The 23,221-nt window shown below is 44.4% G+C and overlaps 1 pseudogene; it reads right to left on the minus strand.

Moving 5' to 3' along the window:
• LOC125554795 (AAA-ATPase At3g50940-like) overlaps window positions 1-23,221 on the minus strand; it is an 85,431-nt pseudogene that overhangs the window by 56,659 nt on the left and 5,551 nt on the right.

Genomic DNA, 23,221 nt, shown 5'->3' on the forward strand with positions numbered 1-23,221 from the left:
CACCTCCGAGTTCTGCACACATTCAGATCGATGATGTCCCTTAAACTCTTGATCTAGCAAAGTGTCGAGGGAGCGTTCCGTCATCACGACAGCATGGTGACGGTGATGGTGAAGTGATCCCGCAGGGCTTCGCCTAATCACTACGTGAATATGACCGGAGGCGTAAACTGTGGAGGGGGGGTGCCGCACACGGCTAACAATGTTTGTTGTGTGTTCTAGCGGTGCCCCCCTCATATATATAGGTTGGAGGGGAGGAAAGGCAGCCAAGGGGGTGACCCAAGTAGGAGGAATCCTACTTGGGGTCCTCCCAATTTGGCCTCCCCCCTTTCCTATTCCTATTCGGAGTAGGAAGGGAAGAGGGGGAAGGGGGAATCCTATTCCCTTTTTCCTTTCCTCCTTCCCCTTTTCTACTCCAATTTGGCCAAACCATATGGGGGTGGGCGCACCAGCCCCTCAGGGGCTGGTCTGTCCCTCTCTTGGCCTATTAGGCCCATATAGCTTGCCGGGGGTTGCCTGGAACCCCTTCCGGTGACCCGATACGTACCCGGTACCCCCAGAACACTTCCAGTGTCTGAATACTACCGTCCTACATATGAATCTTTACTTATCGACCATTTAGAGACTCCTCGTCATGTCCGTGATCTCATCCGGGACTTTGAACAACATTCGGTCACCAAACCACATAACTCATATAATACAAATCGTCATCAAACGTTAAGCGTGCGGACCCTACGGGTTCGAGAACTATGTGTAGACATGACCGAGACACCTCTCCGGTCAATAACCAATAGCGAAACCTGGATGCTCATATTGGTTCCCACATATTCTACTAAGATCTTTATCGGTCAAACCGTTATGACAACATACGTTATTCCCTTTATCATCGGTATGTTACTTGCCCTGAGATTCGATCGTCGGTATCTCCATACCTAGTTCAATCTCATTACCGACAAGTCTCTTTACTCATTCCGTAATGCATGATCCCGCAACTAACTCATTAGTCACATTGCTTGCAAGGCTTATTATGATGTGCATTACCGAGAGGGCCCAGAGATACCTCTCCGATACTCGAAGTGATAAATCCTAATCTCGATCTATGCCAACCCAACAAACACCTTCGGAGATACTTGTAGAGCATCCTTATAATCACCTAGTTACGTGTGATGTTTGATAGTACACAAGGTATTCCTCCGGTATCCGGGAGTTGAATAATCTCATAGTCAAAGGAATATGTATAAGTCATGAAGAAAGCAATAGCAATAAAACTTAACGATCATTATGCTAAGCTAATGGATGGGTCTTGTCCATCACATCATTCTCCTAATGATGTGATCCCATTAATCAAATGACAACACATGTGTATGGTTAGGAAACTTAACCATCTTTGATCAATGAGCTAGTCTAGTAGAGGCTTACTAGGGACAAAGTGTTTTGTCTATGTATCCACACATGTATCAAGTTTCCGGTTAATACAATTCTAGCATGAATAATAAACATTTATCATGATATAAGGAAATATAAATAACAACTTTATTATTGCCTCTAGGGCATATTTCCTTCAGGATTCCCATCAAGATGATGTGGATCCCGAAGAAGAAGAACTAGAGAGTTCTTGAGGGTGACTCCGCCAACATATTTCACTCACATCATTTTGGTAAGAACAGGTGCAAACAACTTCCAGATCTTGCACTAGGTCAAGGAGTCCCAAACCCTCTTGTTGGTAAGACAAGGGACAAGGTAACTTAATGCTTTCATGGACATCATCTTGTGTGTACTTCACTCTATGTCTATGGATATCCTTGTTTGTTCCTTGTGGGACTAACCCATGTAGGTATTGAAAGTGCAACTCACTCCAACGGGTTTCTCCAAATGATCTACATCAACATTGAGCATCCACATCTTCAACATCTACATGAAGTCATCATCGACAAAACCCAAGGTTAGTTCATCCCTCTTAGGGGGGATATCACATCTAGGGGGAGCTTTACTCTAAGAATTTAGCTAAAGCAACTCTAATGGTGTGAGTGGTAACCCACTTGTGCTTAAATGATGAGTATGACCTACGATAAAATGTTCTCATTTGACTCCTCAGTCAATATACTCATATATAGATTACCTAGTCATCGCCAATTGCTTGATAGATGCTAGTGTTTGTGCATGCTTTGCCAAATATTTCATTTGCCATCTTATTGTGTGAGCATGTTGATTGCATATTTTTCTCATTCGAGGACATCCATTTGTTGCTTTGATTGTTTGGTCTTTTTCTTTTGCCAAATCAATGGACAAGAATGCCTAAGAACTTCCTCTAGCTATCTATGCTTTTCTAATCTCAAACTCTATTCATGCTACATCACAAAGTTTGATCGAGTCAGATTCGAATCCTCTTGGTGAGGAGCACTCGGAGCCACCGATTCGTCATAGACTTAAACTTCCAAAACCTCTTTGTGTACTTCGGTCTGACCGATTCATCCCTTTCGGTCATACCGAGTTCATTGAGTTGATCTAGGTTTTCAATCTCGGTGCAACCGATTTGAACAATTCGGTCACACCGAGTTGCAGTAATCGCTTGTGATTCTGTATCTCGGTGCCACCTAGTCATTCCACTCGGTCACACTGATAGGGTCAGGATATATATACCCACGGGCCAAAGTTTGGAAATTCCTCCAAAACCTTTTTGCCCGCGCATGTCCTGCTCTGCCGACTCGGGTCTCCGGATAATCTCCTCATCGCCAGCGGCCTCCCGCCACTGGTCTCCGCCTCCATCAACGGGAATCTTCACCGCTGTTGCCGATGTAGCGAGCTCATCGCCAAGTTAGGGTATGAGTTCGACTCTTTGTGCAATCTTTACCTCCGATTCTTAGCACAAAGTCAATGCCATGATTCTTACCACGTATGAGATCAATCTATCCAGCAAAAACTTCCTTTAGATTAGTTTTGATTCAAAAATTTAGGGTTAGGTTTCCGCTGAACTCATCTCGGACCGACCGAGTTGTAGAAATCGGTCTCACCGATTTGGCTTAGGCCATTGCACCTGTAGCTTTCGGTCAAGAAGAGGCTGCTGGTGAGGGCAAGAAGAGGAAGGAAAGGGCCAAGAAGACTATGGCAATAGACATTGGCAAGCCCTCAATGATGATCCAATCAGATGAGGAAGAGGAAGAAGAGGATGTTGCACCAACATCAAAGACTCAAAAGCTGATGGGAGATGCCATCAAGTCTGGGAAGCCACTACTCCAGCCACCAAGTCTGCCCCCAGAGCCCAAGACTGCCCCCAAAGCTACTGCTCCAGCCACCAAGTCTGCACCCAAGAGATCCACCAGGAATATACTAGCTGCTGAGAAGAACAAAGGCCCTAGTGCCTGAAATCGAAGAAGAAGAAGAAGAAGATGGAGACCAAGTGCTCAGAAAGTTAAAGCCCAAGATCCTTGATCACGATGATACACATCCAGTGGTTGAAAACATGAAGATAAGGAAGGATGCATGTCTCAGACTATGGAGACAGTCAGATCCTTATGCCTCAAGAAGAAGAACTGCTCTAGATTACAGGTTTTGCACTAAGGAACAACATGACTTCTATGAGACCGTGCTCCTGGACAAGAAGCCCATTGTAGGTGACATGAAGTGGGTTGACTGGAAGTACATTGACAACAATGAAGGCCATTTCCCTGGAGTTCATGAGAGCTTCAGGATGAATGGAGTTTATGCCTTTGTGGGTCAAAAATTGGCCAAGTGGAATGATGAGCTCATTATGCAGTTTTATTCAACAGCTCACTTCTACCTAGATAGAAGGATTGTTTGAATGTCTGAAGGTACAAGGTACCAGTGAACAGTTGCTGAGTGGGCCAAGCTGATCAATGCCCCTAAAGAGCATGAGGATGACACTGATGTGTATGCCAAGCCAAGGAAGGGACACAACTCCATGTCACATATGTACAAGGAGATTCCATATGCAGCTTTGGAACATCCTAAGTTTAGCTCAGTCTATTTTCTTCTGTCAAGATTGCCCACAATCAATACCATCCTCAGACACACATTGTTGCCCAAGTCTGGTGATCACAGAATGATAAGAGGACATTCCATAAATTTTCTGCATATGTTTGATGTGCCAGAAAAGTTCAAGGTGATGACACTGATTGTAGCTAGAGACAATCAAGAGGACAACTGCTGACAGAAGAGATCATGTGGGTATGCTCCACACGTTCAAATGCTCATCAACTCCAAGATGGGCAAAGGCACATACCTATTGGACAAAGAGCATCTTCCCTTGAGGCCTGACTTTGAGGACAACATAGTTGTCATGGATGCTGCAAATCCCACTTCAATAGAGGCTCAAGAGAAGAGAGCAAAAGCAAAAGAAGAGAAGGCAGCCAAGATGCCAAGTGCTGAAGAGGCTTCCCAAGTTTTTCTGAAGTCAAAACAAGACCAACTTGGCTATCTTATTCAAGCCACTTTGAGGATTGAGAAAGGTTTGGCCAACCTGACTCAGAATCAAGAGAGTCTTGAGAGAATCTTTGAGACCAAACTTCATGACTTGGATGTCAAGGTGATTGAGATTCAGACTTCTGTGGAGAAGATCCAAGAAGAGATCGAGGATAGGAGTGACAAGACCACTACTGATGCATATCAAAGGGTGCCCAGAAGGCATAGGTCTCTAGCAGTGCTAGTGATAGACACTAGAGCTACAACTTTAGCACCTGCAGCCACCACTTCAGTTGCCCCTCCAGTGGCAACTCCACCAGCTCCTACTACCTCTACAGATGCATTTTTTGCAGGACTCCTCTCCATGCCACCTCCCGAAGATCAAGCTTAGAGAGACGCATAGCACTATGCATTTTCAAGCTTTTTGGTAACTTATTGCCAAAGGGGGATAAACTGTATAGATCACAGGCTTCAAGAGAGAGCTTTGCTTCTTCTTGCTATCTCGTTTGCTACTTGTTTGCTACTTATTTGTTTGCTTGTTTGGATGTTACTTTATGGTTGTGTGTGTGAGATACTTGTATGGTCATGTGTTTGATCATATCATACTTTAATGATTGTGCTTTGGATGATTATATTATCTATCTCTCATGTATGATCGTTCACTTTGTCTTGGTGATGAGTGTATATTTCAGATTCTATCATTTTGAGCGCTCCACCAAGATGTATGTGACATGGAAGAGTAACCCATGATCCTAATTGAGTGTGCATTTGCATTCAAAAGCAAATTTTAAATAATGCACAAATTTAGGGGGAGATCTTGCTTATCACATACTTCTCAAAGCGACGATGTATTTCATTCTTATTATCATTTGTCGAAGCTTTGATCTATATGTTGTCATCAATTACCAAAAAGGGAGAGACTGAAAGTGCAACTAATCCCTGGGTGGTTTTGGTAGTTATTAACAATATATATCTCATTGAACTAATATCCATTGAAGATAATCTTTTCAGAAAGTTCAATGATTGGCATGGCATGGACTAGAGATGTGGACCCCTCAAAATGCTAAGGACACATATTGGCAAAAACTCAAGACTCTACATTTTCATTTTAGTGATCCAAGATCACATTGAGTCCATAGGAAAGCCAATACTATTAAAAGGGGGTGAGGTGTTGCTTAATGGCCTGCTTGCTCAAAATGCTTAGTGATATGCTCCAAAAGCCCTCAACCACTTTCTCATATCCACATATGTCCCAAACCAAAAGTCAAACTCGGCCCCACCGATTTGATCTATCCGGCGCCACCGAGTTCACTTGACATAGCCATAGCCAGAAACCCTAATCAGTTCGGTCTCATCGATAGGGATCTCGGTCTCACCAAGATGGGATTGCAAACTCTCTGTTTCCCTTTGTAACGTTTCGGTCTAACCGGGATGAGCGATCGGTCCCACCGAGTTCGCAATGCAAACTCTATGTTTCCTTTTCGTAAAGTTTTGGTCTCACCGAAATGAGCGATCAGTCCCACCGAGTTTGCCTGACCAACTCTCTGTTTGCCTATTATTAAAATCGGTCTCACCGAGTTCATGTGATCGCTCTCACCGAGATTACGTTATGCGCTAACCCTAACACAATCGGTCCCACCGAGTTGATCATGTCGGTCCCACCGAAATGCCTAACGTTCACATTTTGAACTGAATCGGTCTGACTGAGTTTCACTATTCGGTCCCACCGAGTTTGGTAAATTTGTGTGTAACGGTTAGATTTTGTGTGGAGGCTATATATACCCCTCCACCCTTCCTCCATTTATGGAGAGAGCAATCAGCACGTGCATACACTTCCACCACTCATTTTCTGAGAGAGAACCACCTACTCATGTGTTGAGACCAAGACATTGTGACGCCCCAAGACCGGAGCTTCAGATGCCTTCCATGTTCCCGAGTGTTGTCGTGTTTTGTTTTGGTTCTTTGCATCATGTGCATTGCATCATGTCTTCTTGCCATTATGTCATTTATTTATTTTCTTAACTCAACTAAATAATGGCATGGACCTTTGATCCATTTAAACCGAAGGAATTCACATGGTGATTCTCTTTATAACATATCCTCCCGATATTTAGAGAGCTATTATAAATATTCCATTAACTTTGGAATCACCTATAACACACTTGCATATTAATTCCTTGGCCTTTTCTTCTTGGAGTGTTGACTCTCTAACCTTGCCTTATATCCTTTCATCATTTTCTGGAGCTTCACCTAAAATTTCAACATTTTTGGTCACTCCAGAAACCTCGTCCCAGTTCAAACCCATTTGAATTAAATTCAAATGAGTTTGAAATCTTTTGTTCGACCGGGCTTTTTTCTATTTTTTCTCGGAATGAGCATATTTTTGTGAGTTCGGAAAAATTATCGCCATGCTCAAAATCCTTTCCTTAACCCTCCTTTTCTTTTTTTCTCTCTATTTCTTTTCTCTTAAAAGAATAGAAGGAGAGAGAGGAGAGAGCCCAGCAGGCCGGCCTCTAGGGCCCATCCCTAGGCCCAGCCGTGCCCCTGCCTATCCCCGCGGCCCATCTGCACCGGCCTTTAGGCCAGCCTTTTCCCTTCTAACCCTAGGCCCATCTAGCCCATCTAATCTAAGCCCAATCTCCCGATCCCCTCATCCAGCACTCCCTCTCTCTTGCCCCTTGCGCCGCCAGGAGAGGAGGCACCATGCTCTACCCCTCCTCTGCCCGATCCCATCTCCCTCGATCTCTCTTTCTCGCTCGCAACAGCATCTCTCCTCGATCCTCCCCGCCGCCATGCGCCCTCGCCGCCGCGGGCCACCATCGCGGCCGCTTCCTGCGTTGAGGAGCCGCCGTGCCAAGTCCCTGTGTCCGCGCCTCCTACCCCGAGCGCCGCCCCATGGAGCCACGGCCCCCCTGCTCCGGTGAGCCCTAGCTCCGCCGCCACCGGAGGTCGACCCGACGCCCAATCCCCTCGTCGGCCTCCTCCGCTTTGCCGTCCTCGACCATCGGTGCTTCCGCGAGCTGCCCCGCGCCCCTGCCGAACCTCCCGGTGACCTGCATCTCGTCCGGTGGCTCCGGCGTGCCTGCGCCACCTCGAGCGCCCAGCAGGAGCCTCGCGCCGCTCGCTCCCTTCATCGTCTGCGTTGCCGGCGTTCGCCGGAGCCCCAGCACCGATCCCCAGCGTCGTAACCTTCCTGCCTCCATGGTCGGCCCCTCCGAGAGCTTGGCAGGAACCGCACCCTTCCACCCTGATGGCGCCCAAGGCTCCATGTCGCCATGGTTCTGTCCCAACGCCGCAAGTCCGATGCCAAGACCACCTCAAGTTCGGCTACATGTAACATCGTGTACGACTACATATCCGAGATGCGTCAAGTACCCCATCATCAAGACCGAGACCGCCCGGAGACCATGAATCCGTGAGGTTCCACTACCGTCGCCGTGGATCCGACAAGTTCGCGAGTACCACTACCTCCCACTACGACCTTGTACAACTACCGTCGCAAGAACCGAGACCGGCAAGTCCGAAGACCCAAGTACCATGACGCCAAGTACCCCTTCAGATCACCAAGGTGGATCGCGAACGTTGACGAGGTTCCGATAAGACCGCCGACATGTACGACCTACTCCGTGAATGTGTACCACTACCGCCGCTCGAACGTTTACAGAACATGTACCGTCGACCCTCGAAGACCCGTGGACGGCAAGTTTCTTGTTGACCCCGAACACCTACGGAGTGTGAACATCTACGAAGCGAGAACGACTACTTCCACTACCGCCGTTGCGAGAACGCCTACTTCTCTCTACGAACGAGAACCGTCTCCTTTGCACGCTCCGAAGGTATAACCCCGAGACGATGTCCGTGAACGAATGCTTGCGATGTTTGAGATGCTCGTGTTTGCACCGTGTCCAAATTGTCACTCGTTTCCTTGTCGCCAACTCGTGGGACACCCGGAATCCGGGAGCGCCCCACCATCTTTTGCACGGATCCGCACACTTCTCCTTTGCATTGGTATCTCAATCGAGTTACCGGAACCGGAATGCTGCCGTGGCACCGTTTTCGTATCATTGCCGTGGCACCCCTTTTCATTTCCGCCACGATGACAAATGCTTCATAATATGCTCTTATCAACTTATTCATAAATATTGCATAAAACTTGCATGTCATCCGCATCATGATAACAATTTCAAGAATGTTTAAAATTGTTGTTGCATTAAATTGCTAAATGCATACGGGATTTACCGGATTTGTTGTTTGTTATATCTGGCCCCATTTAAATTGTTTAGATGGTATATTTTGTTATGTTTCACCTCTTGACATGTTTAGCTACATTTAATATTGTTGGGTTCATAATCGAAAGAGAACTAAATATTTGATGTGGTGTTCCATCAATATGCAACGGAGTTGCATATTGAGCTCTACTTAATTTGTAGGATTGTTTGTGCACTTTGCCATGCCATGCCTCATTAAACCGGTCATGCATCATACTTGTTTGCGCATCGTGCCATGCTTATGTGATGGTTGTTTACCATGTGGTTTGCTTTCTTTCCGGTGTTGCTTCTTCGGGTTAGTTCTGATAACGTCGCGTTGTGAGGATCCGTTCGACTACGCCCGTTTGTCTTCTTCATGGACTCGTTCTTCTTCTTTGCGGGATCTCAGGCAAGATGACCATACCCTCGAAATCACTTCTATCTTTGCTTGCTAGTTGCTTGCTCTTTTGCTATGCCTATGCTGCGATACCTACCACTTGCTTATCATGCCTCCCATATTGTTAAACCAAGCCTCTAACCCACCTTATCCTAGCAAACCGTTGTTTGGCTATGTTACCGCTTTGCTCAGCCCCTCTTATAGCATTGTTAGTTGCAGGTGAAGATTGAAGTTTGCTCCTTGTTGGAACACGGAGATGTTGTTCCTTGTTGGAACATGTTATTTTTGGGGATATCACAATATCTTTTATTTAATTAATGCATCTATATACTTGGTAAAGGGTGGAAGGCTCGGCCTTATGCCTGGTGTTTTGTTCCACTCTTGCCGCCCTAGTTTCCGTCATATCGGTGTTATGTTCCCGGATTTTGCGTTCCTTACGCGGTTGGGTTATAATGGGAACCCCTTGACAGTTCGCCTTGAATAAAACTCCTCCAGCAAGGCCCAACCTTGGTTTTACCATTCGCCACCGAGCCTTTTTTCCCTTGGGTTAGGCCAGCCCAAGGGTCATCTTTATTTTAACCCCCCCCCCCCCGGGCCAGTGCTTGTCTAAGTGTTGGTCCGAAACAGAGCCACTTGCGGTGCCACCTTGGGGAAACTTGAGGGCTGGTTTTAGCTGTACGTAGTGTTCATTCGGTGTTGCCCTAAGAACGAGATATGTGCAGCTCCCATCAGGATGTCGGTGCATCGGGCGGTCTTGCTAGACTTGTTTTACCATTGTCGAGGATATCTTGTAACCGGGATTCCGAGTCTGATCGGGTCTTCCCGCTAGAAGGAATATCCTTCGTTGACCGTGAGAGCTTGTGATGGGCTAAGTTGGGACACCCCTGCAGGGTTATGAACTTTCGAAAGCCCTGCCCGCAGTTATGGGCAGATGGGAATTTGTTAATGTCCGGTTGTAGAAAACCTGAACTTAATTAAAATGCACCAACCGCGTGTGTAACCGTGATGGTCTCTTCTCGGCGGAGTCCGGGAAGTGAACACGGTGTTGGAGTTATGCTTGACGTAGGTTGTTCTAGGATCACTTCTTGATCATAGTTTCTCGACCGTGCTTTTGCCTTCTCTTCTCGCTCTCATTTGCGTATGTTAGCCACCAAATATGCTAGTCGCTTGCTGCAGTTCCACCTCATACCTTTTACCCTACCTATGAGCTTAAATAGTCTTGATCGTGAGGGTGTGAGATTGCTGAGTCCCCATGACTCACAGATACTTCCAAAACCAGTTTGCAGGTGCCGATGTTACCGAGCAGGTGACGCAACCAAGCTCAAGGAGGAGCTCGATGAAGACCTTATCCTTTGTGTTGTTTCGTTCTAGTTGATCAGTAGTGGAGCCCAGTTGGGACGATGGGGGATCTGTGTAGCATTTGGGGTAGTCTTCTTTTATTTTGGTTCCGTAGTCGGACCCTGATTGTATCTGGTTGATGTAATGCTTTATTCATGTAATTGTGTGAAGTGGCGATTGTAAGCCAACTATGTATCTTTTTCCCTTATGTATTACATGGGTTGTGTGAAGATTACCTCACTTGCGACATTGCTTTCAATGCGGTTATGCCTCTAAGTCGTGCTTCGACACGTGGGAGATATAGCCGCATCGAGGGCGTTACAGACATTCCAATCCAACCACAAGAATCTTGACCTCTAGCCCTCCCCAAGTTTCTTTCCACTCAAATCATCTTTCCACCATATCCAAATCTATGAGAGAGAGAGAGTTGAGTGTTGGGGAGACTATCATTTGAAGAACAAGAGCAAGGAGTTCATCATCAACACACCATCTATTACCTTTTGGAGAGTGGTGTCTCCTAGATTGGTTAGGTGTCACTTGAGAGCCTCTGTCAAGATTGTGGAGTTGAACCAAGGAGTTTGTAAGGGCAAGGAGATCGCCTACTTCACGAAGATCTACCCAAGTGAGGCAAGTCCTTCACGGGTGATGAACATGGTGGGATAGACAAGGTTGCTTCTTCATGGACCCTTCATGGGTGGAGCCCTCCGTGGACTCGTGCAACTATTACCCTTAATGGGTTGAAGTCTCCATTAACGTGGATGTACGATATCACCACCTATCGGAACCACGCCAAAATCTCCATGTCTACATTGTGTTTGCTCCCTCTAAACTCCTCCCCTTTACATTCATATGCAATGATTTACATTCCGCTACTATAATCTTAGAATTGCATGTGTATGTTGATTGCTTGACTTGTGATAAGTTGCTAAAATCTGCCAAGACTTAAAATTGGTAAAAGGCTAGATTTTTATTTGGTCAAGTAGTCTAATCACCCCCTCTAGACATACTTTTGATCCTACAAGTGGTATCAAAGCTTTGGTCTCCATTTGCCTTGATTTCCATAGCTTTGGCGATCATAGCCTTGGTTTCACAACCTAGGAGAGTATGGCATCTAGTGAGGGAAATTACCACCGTAGAGGTCCTTACTTTGATGGTACTAATTTTGCTAGTTGGGAGCATAAGATGAAAATGCATATTCTTGGACATAACACCGCCGTTTGGGCTATTGTGTGTAGGCTTGCAAGATGAATTCTTCGATGGGAGAGAACCAAATCGTGAAGCTACCGCGAAAGAATTGAAGATGTTGCAATACAATGCTCAAGCTTGCGATATCCTCTTCAACGGATTGTGCCCCAAAGAATTCAACAAAATCAACCGTCTTGAGAATGCAAAGGAAATTTGGGATGCTTTGATTGATATGCACGAAGGTACCGACTCCGTCAATGAATCTAAATTGGATGTGCTTCAAAGTGAACTTGACAGGTTCAAAATGAAGGATGGTGAAGGTGTCACTGAAATGTACTCTAGGCTTGCTCTCATCACAAATGAGATTGCCGGCTTAGGAAGCGATGACTGACAGATTCATCATCAAGAAGATCCTAAGAGCCTTGGATGGAAAATATGGCACCATGTGCACATTAATCCAAATGATGCCCAATTACAAAGATCTGAAGCCAACGGAAGTCATTGGTAGAATTGTTGCTCATGAGATGTCACTCAAGGATAAAGAAGAGCTTCAAAACAAGTCTAGTGGTTCTTACAAAGCCTCATGTGATGCTTGTACATCATCAAGTGAGAGACAAGTCTTCAATGAGGAATTGGGCCTAATGGTGAAGAACTTCAACAAGTTCTACAAGAGTAGAAGCAAACAAACAAGTTCCAAGTCAAGGTCCTACAATGAGAAAAGATCTTCTAGTCGTGAGCGTAATTGCTACAATTGCGGAAGACCCGGGCACTACTCCAATGAGTGTACGGCTCCCTACAAAAGAAGAGAAGACTCACCTAAAAGGAGAAGTAGAAGAGAAGAATCACCTCCAAGTGAGAGAAGGAGTAGAGATGATCGTTATGGATGAAGAACCTCTCGCAGGAGCAAGGATTCGAAAAGGAAGGACAAGTCATCAAGGAGCTACACAAGACGAAGACATCAAGCTCATGTTGGTGAATGGGTATTCGACTCCAGCTCCGACCACCGCTCCGAGAGAAGTTATCACTCCAACTCCGAATATACTCAAGATGAAGGTGTTGCCGGTCTAGCACTTGTGTCGACCAACTCCTATGACATATTTGACTCACCAAATGAAGGAATTGGAAGATGCTTCATGGCTAAAGGCACAAAGGTATCACACCCCGAGTATGTTGATTTCAATAGTGATGAAGATGATTTGCTAGGTGATGATGATTTACTTGTTTACAACTCTAGTGATGAAAAATATGATGAACTTTCTATTAATCCTGCTAATCAAGATAAAATGAATGACGATGATAAGAAGGTGATAGAGCGTCTAACTAAAGAACTAAACACTCTTAAGTTAGCTCATGAAACTACCTTAGAAGATCATCTAGAACTTTTAAAGAATCTTAAGACGCTACTCTTTGAAAAGCTCAACCTAGAGCAAGAGAATGGGTTCTTAAAAGCAATCAATGATGATCTCCATAAGAAAAGTTCTTCTTACATTGCCAAGCGTTTACTCTTGTCTACTTACATGCCACAAGTATAATCTAGCAACAAGAGTAAGAAAGATTCTTCTTCTAGTAGTAACAATAATCATGCTAAATCCAATATTGTTGCTTCTAGTAGTTCTCTTTATTCCACTAATGATTCTCTTAGCCAAGTTACACTTGAGCAAGAAAATAGCTTATTGAAGGGAATTATAGAGAAAGGTGTTTACAAGAGCCTTGCCGGAAGTAAGCAATTTGAGGAAATTGTAGGCAAGAAAGGAAGGCACCGGAAGAATCAAGGTGTTGGTTTTGAACGAAAGTTCAATGCTAATGGAGTTGAGTGGGAAGAAGATCAATACCCCACGACGAAGTTTGTTCCCCAACAAGAGATGTATGATCTTACTTCCTTCAATGGAACACAAGCTCAAGATGATCTTCCATCACAAGACGACAAGAAAAAAGGCAAGGACAAGCTTCAAGAGGAGATTGATGCACTTGAAGAAGCTCCGAAGGCCTTAGTCAAGTGGGTTCCCAAGACTACATCAACTTCTACTTCATCAAGTACGACTACGACTCCAAGGATTTGTTGGGGACGTAGCATGCAATTTCAAAAAAATCCTACACTCACGCAAGATATATCTAGGGGATGCATAGAAATGAGAGGGGGAGAGTGTGTCCACATACCCTCATAGACCGAAAGCGGAAGCGTTTGACAATGCGGTTGATGTAGTCGAACTTCTTCTCGTTTCGACCGGTCAAGCACCGAACGTACGGCACCTCTGAGTTCTGCATACGTTCAGCTCGATGACGTCCCTCGAACTCTTGATCCAGCAAAGTGTCAAGGGAGAGTTCCATCAGCACGACGGCATGGTGACGGTGATGGTGAAGTGATCCACACAGGGCTTCGCCTAAGAACTACGTGAATATGACCGGAGGCGTAAACTGTGGAGGGGGGAGCCGCACACAGCTAACAATGTTTGTTGTGTGTTCTAGTGGTGCACCCTCATATATATATAGGTTGGAGGGGAGGAGAGGCAGCCAAGGGGGCGCCCCAAGTAGGAGGAATCCTACTTGGGGTCCTCCCAATTCGGCCTCCCCCCTTTCCTATTCCTATTCGGACTAGGAAGGGAAGAGGGGGAAGGGGGAATCCTATTCCCTTTTTCCTTTCCTCCTTCCCGTTTTCTACTCCAATTTGGCCAGCCCAAATGGGGGGGGGCACCAACCCCTTAGGGGCTGGTTTGTCCCTCTCTTGGCCCATTAGGCCCATATAGCTTGCCGGGGTTTGCCCGGAACCCCTTCAGGTGACCCGATACGTACCCGGTACCCCAGAACACTTCCGATGTCTGAATGCTATCGTCCTGTATATGAATCTTTACCTCTCTACCATTTCGAGACTCCTCGTCATGTCCGTGATCTCATCCGGGACTCCGAACAACATTTAGTCACCAAATCACACAACTCATGTAATACAAATCGTCATCGAACGTTAAGTGTGCGGACCCTACGGGTTCGAGAACTATGTAGACATGACCGAGACACCTCTCCGGTCAATAACCAATAGCGGAACCTGGATGCTCATATTGGTTCCCACATATTCTACTAAGATCTTTATCGATCAAACCGTTATAACAACATACGTTATTCCCTTTGTCATCGGTACATTACTTGCCCGAGATTCGATCGTCGGTATCTCCATACCTAGTTCAATCTCGTTACCGGCAAGTCTCCTTACTCGTTCAGTAATGCATGATCCCACAACTAAATCATTAGTCACATTGCATGCAAGACTTATTATGATGTGCATTACCAAGAGGGCCCAGAGATACCTCTCCGATACTTGGAGTGACAAATCCTAATCTCGATCTATGCCAACCCAACAAACACCTTCGGAGATACCTGTAGAGCATCTTTATAATCACCTAGTTACGTTGTGACGTTTGATAGCACACAAAGTATTCCTCTGGTATCCAGGAGTTGCATAATCTCATAGTCAAAGGAATATGTATAAGTCATGAAGAAAGCAATAGCTATAAAACTTAACGATCATTATGCTAAGCTAATGGATGGGTCTTGTCCATCACATCATTCTTCTAATTATGTGATCCCATTAATCAAATGACAACACATGTCTATGGTTAGGAAACTTAACCATCTTTGATCAACGAGCTAGTCTAGTAGAGGCTTACTAGGGACACGGTGTTTTGTCTATATTTCCCAACAAGCGCTATTGTTTAACGCCCGTAGCTGGGCATTGATAATTTCAATGATGCTCGCATAAAAGAGAAGAATTGAAGCACAAAGAGAGAACCATGAAAATTTTGACAAACACATCTAGGTCTAACATACTCCCTATGCATAGGCATTTTATAAGCAAACAAATTATCAAGGCAAGCAAAAAATATCATATGCAAGGAAGGAGAAAGAGATGATAACAATCTCAACATGAAGAGAGCTAATTTACTAACATGGAAATTTCCAAAACCATATTTTCCTCTCTCATAATAATTACATGTAGGATCATATTCAAATTCAACAATATAGCTATCACACAACACATTTCCTACATGATCCTCATGTATGCAAAGTTGACACTCTTCCAAAATAGTGGGATTATCATAAAATAAAGTCATGACCTCTTCGAACCCACTTCTATCAAAAGCTTCATAATATTGAACATTATCCAAATATGTGGGATCTAAAGTTGACACTCTTCCGAACCCACTTTCAGTATTATTGCAAACATTATTATCAATCTCATATTCATCATGGGGCTTAAATAAATTTTCAAGATTGTAAGAAGAATCACCCCAATCATGATCATTGCAACAAGTAGTAGGCATAGCAAAATTAGCATCCCCAAGCTTAGGGTTTTGCATATCATTAACATAATTGACATTAATATAATTTATAATAACATCATTGCAATCATGCTTTTTATTCAAAGATCTATCGTGAATCACTTCATAAAGTACTTCATTACAATTTTCAGATTCACGAATCTCACGCAAAACTTCATAAAGATAACCTAGTGCACTCAACTCACTAGCAATTGGTTCATCATGATTGGATCTTTTAAAAAGATTAGCAAGTGGATGGGGATCCATATCAATAGATTTTTAGCGAGCGAAGATGCAAGTAAATAGAAGGCACAAGGTAACACAAGCAAAGATAGCAAATGAACAAGGCGAATGGAAGAAGGGCAAAAGAAAATGCAAATCTTTTTGAAAATCATTTAGAAGTGGGGGAGAGGAAAATGAGAGGTGAATGGCAAATAATGTAATGCGGGAGATGAGAGTTTTTGATGGGCAAGGTTGTCAGAATCGCGATTCTGTTATACGATTCTACGACTTTACGATCCAAACTAACCCCTATGATTCTACGATTTTAGTTCATAGAATCTACGTTTATACGATCCTGATAGTGAAGATTCTACGATTTGCGATCTTACCATCGGAGCTCCGATCCGATTCAAAATCACGATTCTGACAACCTTGTTGATGGGTACTTGGTATGTCTTGACCTGGCGTAGATCTCCCTGGCAACGGCGCCAGAAATTCTTCCTGCTACCTCTTGAGCTTGAGTTGGTTTTTCCCTTGAAGAGGAAAGGGTGATGCAGCAAAGTAGAGTAAGTATTTCCCTCAGCTTTTGAGAACCAAGGTATCAACCCAGTAGGAGACAACACAACAAGCCACCGAATACCTGACAAACAAACACCAACTTGCACCCAACGTGATAAAAGGGTTGTCAATCCCTTCATGGTTATTTGCAAAGTGAGATATGATATAGATGGATAAACGGAAAGTAATATTTTTGGTATTTTTGGTTTATGGAACAGAAAGTAAAAGATTGCAAAGAAAGTAAATAGGAAACTAAAATTGTATATCAGAAACTTATATGATGGAAAATAGACCCGGGGGCCATAGGTTTCACTAGAGGCTTCTCTCAAGATAAAAAATATTACGGTGGGTGAACAAATTACTGCCGAGTAATTGAGAGAAAATCGCAAAGTTATGACGGTATCTAAGGCAATGATCATGAATATAGGCACCACGCCCGTGTCAAGTAGACCGACTCCTGCCTGCATCTACTACTATTACTCCACACACCGACCGACTCCTGCCTGCATCTAGAGTATTAAGTTCATGAAAAACAGAGTAACGCATTAAGTAAGATGACATGATGTAGCAGGATAAACTCAAGCAATATGATGAAAATCCCATCTTGTTATCCTCGATGGCAACAATACAATACGTGTCAGTGTACCTTCTGTCACCAGGATCGAGCACCGCAAGATTGAACCCAAAGCTATGCACTTCTCCCATTGCAAGAAAAACCAATCTAGTTGGCCAAACCAAATCGATAGTTCGAAGAGACTTGCAAAGATATCAAATCATGCATAAAAGAATTCAGAGGATATTCAAATAATATTCATAGATAAGCTGATCATAAATCCACAATTCATCGGATCTCGGCAAACACACCGCAAAAGAGTATTAGATCGAATAGATCTCCAAGAACATCAAGGAGAACTTTGCATTGAGAATCCAAGAGAGAGAAGAAGCCATCTAGCTACTAGCTATGGACCCGTAGGTCTGTGGTAAACTACTCACGCTTCATCGGAGAGGCAATGGTGTTGATGTAGAAGCCCTCTGTGATCGAATCCCCCTCCGGCAGGATGCCGGAAAAGGCCCCTAGATGGGATCTCACGGGTACAGAAGGTTGCAGCGGTGGAAAAGTGGTTTCATGGCTCCCCTCGAAGGTTTTGGGATATTTGAGAATATATAGGTGGAAGAAATAGGTTGGTGGAGTCACGAGGGGCCCACAAGGGTGGGGGGCCTCCCGACCTTGTGGTCGCCTCGTGGATTTCCTGACGTGCACTCCAAGCCCTCTGGATGTCTTCTAGTCCAAGAAAAATCATCATGAAAGTTTCATTCCGTTTGGACTCCGTTTGGTATTCCTTTTCTGCGAAACTCTAAAACAAGGAAAAGACAGGAACTGGCACTGGGGCCAGGTTAATAGGTTAGTCCCAAAAATCATATAAAATAGCATATTAATGCATATAAAACATCCAAAATAGATAATATAATAGCATGGAACAATATAAAATTATAGATACATTGGAGACATATCACATTATAAGATGATCCCTTCACTAAAGCACCTCATGATGATCGGGTGTGATAGACTCTACGTTCACATACAACGAGTGTAAGCCAGTTTTACACAAGCAAAATACTTGGGTTAGACTTAACGAACCTAGCATGTACAAACATGGTCTCGGAACACTGGAGACCGAAAGGTCGAACGTGAGTCATATAGTAGATATGATCAACATAGAGATGTTCACCATTGAAGACTACCCCATCTCATGTGATGATCGGACATGGGTTAGTTGATTTGGATCATGTATCACTTAAATAACTTAATGGATGTTAACCACAGATCCAAAGGCAAGATCTTTGTTGCCAAGAATGTGTCATTTCTAGAGAATGAGTTTCTCTCAAAAGAAGTGAGTGGGAGGAAAGTAGAACTTGATGAGGTAGTTGTACCTTCTCTTGAATTGGAAAGTACCACACGAGGGAAAACCATTTTTGTGATGCCTACACCAACTAGAGAGGAAGCTAATGATGGTGATCATGAAACTTCAGATCAAGTTACTACTGAACTTCGTTGGTCGACCAGAATACGTTCCGCGCCAGAGTGGTACGGTACTCCTGTCCTGGAAGTCATGTTATTAGACCACGACGAACCTACGAACTATGAAGACGCTATGATGAGCCCAGATTTCGATAAATGGCTTGAGGCCATGAAATCTGAGATAGGATCCATGTATGAGAACAAAGTGTGGACTTTGGTGGACTTTCCCGATCACTGGCAACCCATTGAGAATAAATGGATCTTCAAGAAGAAGATGAACACTGATGGTAATGTCACTGTCTACAAAGCTCGACTTGTCGCAAAAAGTTTTTGACAAGTTCAAGGGGTTGACTATGTTGAGACTTTCTCACCCGTAGCAATGCTTAAGTCTATCCGAATCATGTTAGCAATTATGGCATTTTATGATTATGAAATCTGGCAAATGGATGCCAAAACTGCACTCCTTAACAGATTTCTTAAAGAAGATTTGTATATGATGCAACCAGAAGGTTTTGTTGATCCTAAAGGTGCTGACAAAGTGTGCAAGCTCCAGTGATCCATCTATGGACTGGTGCAAGCATCTCGGAGTTGGAATATATGCTTTGATGAGAATATCAAAGCATATGGTTTTATACAGACTTATGGTGAAGCCTGTATTTACAAAAAAGTGAGTGGGAGCTTTGTAGTATTTCTGATATTATATGTGGATGACATATTGCGGATCAGAAATGATATAGAATTTATGGATAGCATAAAAGGATACTTGAATAAGAATTTTTTCAATGAAAGACCTCGGTTAAGCTAATTATATATTGGGCATCAAGATCTATAGGGATAGATCGAGACGCTTAATAGGACTTTCTCAAAACACATACCTTGGCAAAGTTTTGAAGAATTTCAAAATAGATCAGTCAAAGAAAGGGTTCGTGCCTATGTTGCAAGGTGTGAAGTTGAGTAAGACTCAAAGCCTGACCACGACAAAAGATAGAGGGAGAATGAAAGTCATTCTCTATGCCTCAAGAATAGGTTCTATAAAGTATGCCATGTTGTTTACTAGACCTGTTTGTGTGCCTTTCCATGAGTTTGGCAAGGGGGTACAATAGTGATCCAAGAGTGGATCACTATACAACAGTCAAAATTATCCTTAGTTACCTAAGAATACTAAGGAAATGTTTCTCGGTTATGGAGGTGATAAAGAGTTCGTCGTAAAGGGTTACGTCAATGCAAGCTTTGACACCGATCCGAATGACTCTGAGTCTCAATCTGGATACATATTGAACGTGGGAGCAATTAGCTAGAGTAGCTCCATGCAGAGCATTGTAGACATAGAAATTTGCAAAATACATACGGATCGGACTGTGGCAAACCCGTTGACTAGACCTCTCTCCCAAGCAAAACATGATCACACCTTATTACTCTTTGGGTGTTAATCACATGGTGATGTGAACTAGATTATTGACTCTAGTAAGCTCTTTGGGTGTTAGTCACATGGTGATGTGAACTATGGGTGTTAATCACATGGCGATGTGAACTAGATTATTGACTCTAGTGCAAGTGGGAGACTGATGGATATATGCCCTAGAGGCAATAATAAAGTTGTTATTATTATATTTCCTTATTCATGATAAAGGTTTACAATTCATGCTAGATTTGTATTGACCGGAAACTTAAATACATGTGTGGATACATAAAAAAATACCGTGTCCCTAGTGAGCCTCTACTAGACTAGCTCGTTGATCAAAGATGGTTAAGGTTTCCTAACCACAGACATGAGTTGTCACTTGATAACAGGATCACATCATTAGGAGAATGATGTGGTGGGCAAGACCCATCCATTAGCTTAGCATATGATCGTTCAGTTTATTGCTACTGCTTTCTTAATGTCAAATACATGTTCCTTCGACCATGAGATCATGCAACTCCCGGATACCGGGGGAATACCTTGTGTGCTGTCAAATGTCACAACATAACTCGATGATCATAAATATGATCTACATGTATCTTCAAAGGTGTCTATTAAGTGGGCGTGGATCGAGATTGGGATTTATCACTCTGTATACCGGAGAGGTATCTCTGGGCCCTATCGTAATAGATCATCATAAGAAGCTTGCAAGAAAAGTGACAAAGGAATTAGTTACAAGATGATGTATTACAAAACGAGTAAAAAGACTTGCTAATGACGAGATTGAACTAGGTATGGAGATATCGACGACTGAATCTCGGGTAAGTAGCATACCGACAGACAAAGGGAACTACATATGTTGCCATAAAGGTTAGACCGATAAAGATCTTCATAGAATATGTAGGAACCAATATGGGCATCCAGGTCCCGCTATTGGTTATTGACCAGAGAGGCGCCTCGGTCATGTCTACATCATTCTCAAACCCATAGGGTCCGCACATTTAATGTTCATTGACAATATAGTATTATATGAGTTATGTGAGTTGGTGACCGAATGTTGTTTGGAGTCCCGGATGAGATCACGGACATGACGAGGAGCTCCGAAATGGTCCGTAGGTAAAGATTAATATATGGGATGAAGGTATTCTGGTTTCAGAAAGGTTTCGGAATGCATCGGAGTGCCGGAAGGGGTTCTGGGAGGCCACCGGTAGGTTATACTTACTTGGTGGGCCTCATGGGCCAAGGAGGGAGGCGCACCAGCCCACAAGGGGGCTGGGTGTGTTCCACCTCCCCTTCCCTGTGCGCTAGAAGGAAGGAGGGGGCGCCCTAGGGCAGCCGGCCCCCTTTTCCTTTCCCCCATGCTCCATACATGGAAGGGGGAAGGCTCCTGAGGCAGGGCAAGCCGCCGGCCCCCTCCTATCGTTTTCCTCCAGGGGAGCGCGTCTAGGGCTGCCTCCTATCCCCCTCCACCTATATATATGTGGGGAGGGAAAGGGGCAACACACACAATGATCCCCAAGTCATGTGTGGCGCCCCTCTCCCTCCAGTTCATCCTTGGTCATATTTTCATAGTGCTCGGCGAAGCCCTGCGGAGATAGTTGCATCACCACCGTCACCATGACATCGTGCTGCTGGAACTCATCTACCACTTCGCCCGTCTTGCTGGATCAAGAAGGTGAGGGCGTCATCGAGCCGAACGTGTGCTGAACGCGGAGGTGCCGTACATTCGGTACTTGATCGTGAAGGTGTACGACTACATCAACCACGTTGATAAATGCTTCTTCTTAATGGTCTACGAGGGTACGTAGACACACTCTACCCTCTCGTTGCTATGCATCTCCATGGATAGATCTTGCATGTGTAGAATTTTTTTTTCCATGCAACATTTCCCAACAACACCGTGTCAGGCTCGTCATCACGGTCCACGCCAACAGCGAGGTAGTTCTTGGCGAGCACATGGACTACAGCGGGCGAGGTGAGTAGTAGCCGAGCTCAATGTTGCGGTCCATGTAGTCCGCAAGGATCAGTGCCGGGTCTAGCCGCTCCGGGTTGTTGGTGGTGAAGATCATTGGGTGTTCGCTGACAAGGACGACCAGAGCAAATCCACCAAGTTGATGACACTGTGGCACCCCGGCTCAGAGGAACCAGAACGCCCCGTATTCTAGCCCAGAGATCGAGGAGAAGTCTCTGGATATGGCACTGCTTGACATAGAACAAATCAGCTCTTATTACAAAAGATAATGATACAAGTGTCTAATGTTACAAAGGATCACATCAGCACGGCGATACTACGCCTGCAATACTACACTTGCTCTATGCTAGCAGCGGAACAACTCGTAGCAGCGGAACAACGACGAAGGTGGTGAACTCCACTCCGCAGGGACTCTGGCTGGGACATGATCTAGCTCGCACGCATGTAACCTCAACAAGCAAAGAAATCAATCACGACATTACCTGCAATCTGGCATGACATGCCAGGTTAGTACATTAAATGTACTTGCAAGCTCACAACAACCAAAAGCATCAAGGCAAGACAACAACATAGCATTAGCAGATTAATTAAATAACAGCTACCATGATACGAAAGCAACTACTAAGCATGATATGAAACTACTACGATACTGATACACCACCATCTCAGATCTCAATAACCATCTCACCCTTGGCTATCCGACCAAGCAATATACCATCTCGATCACCTTGTGATCCACGTGATCCTGGTGATCAAACATCCACATGATCACCTCGCGACCCCATCACAAACTCAATGATCATCCTCTGGATCATCTCAACATCATCATCTGCATCCTTCCAAACTATTACAGCTCACAATATCCACAAATAAATCACCTATAAGTCATTCTGTCACGTGAGTGTTGGTCGAACGATGGGACCTAGTATGAACTTATGCCCATGACCGAGGACGCGGCTATCGATAGATTAACTTACACTCTGCAGAGGTAGCGCACTTTACCCACACCACGGAACCCATGGCCTCGCACTCCCATTCGGGTGGACCAACAATGTTCTGACAAAACCGATCTACTGCCATGACACTCTCCCGGCCACTCCGACCAACTCCCCTTTGGGCTAAGTCATGGGTGGACCCGTGCCTACCAAAGGCAT

The sequence above is a fragment of the Triticum urartu genome, chromosome 4A (assembly GCF_056163025.1).
Source record: "Triticum urartu cultivar PI428250 chromosome 4A, HENAU_Tu73, whole genome shotgun sequence".
NCBI classification, from domain to species: Eukaryota; Viridiplantae; Streptophyta; class Magnoliopsida; order Poales; family Poaceae; genus Triticum; species Triticum urartu.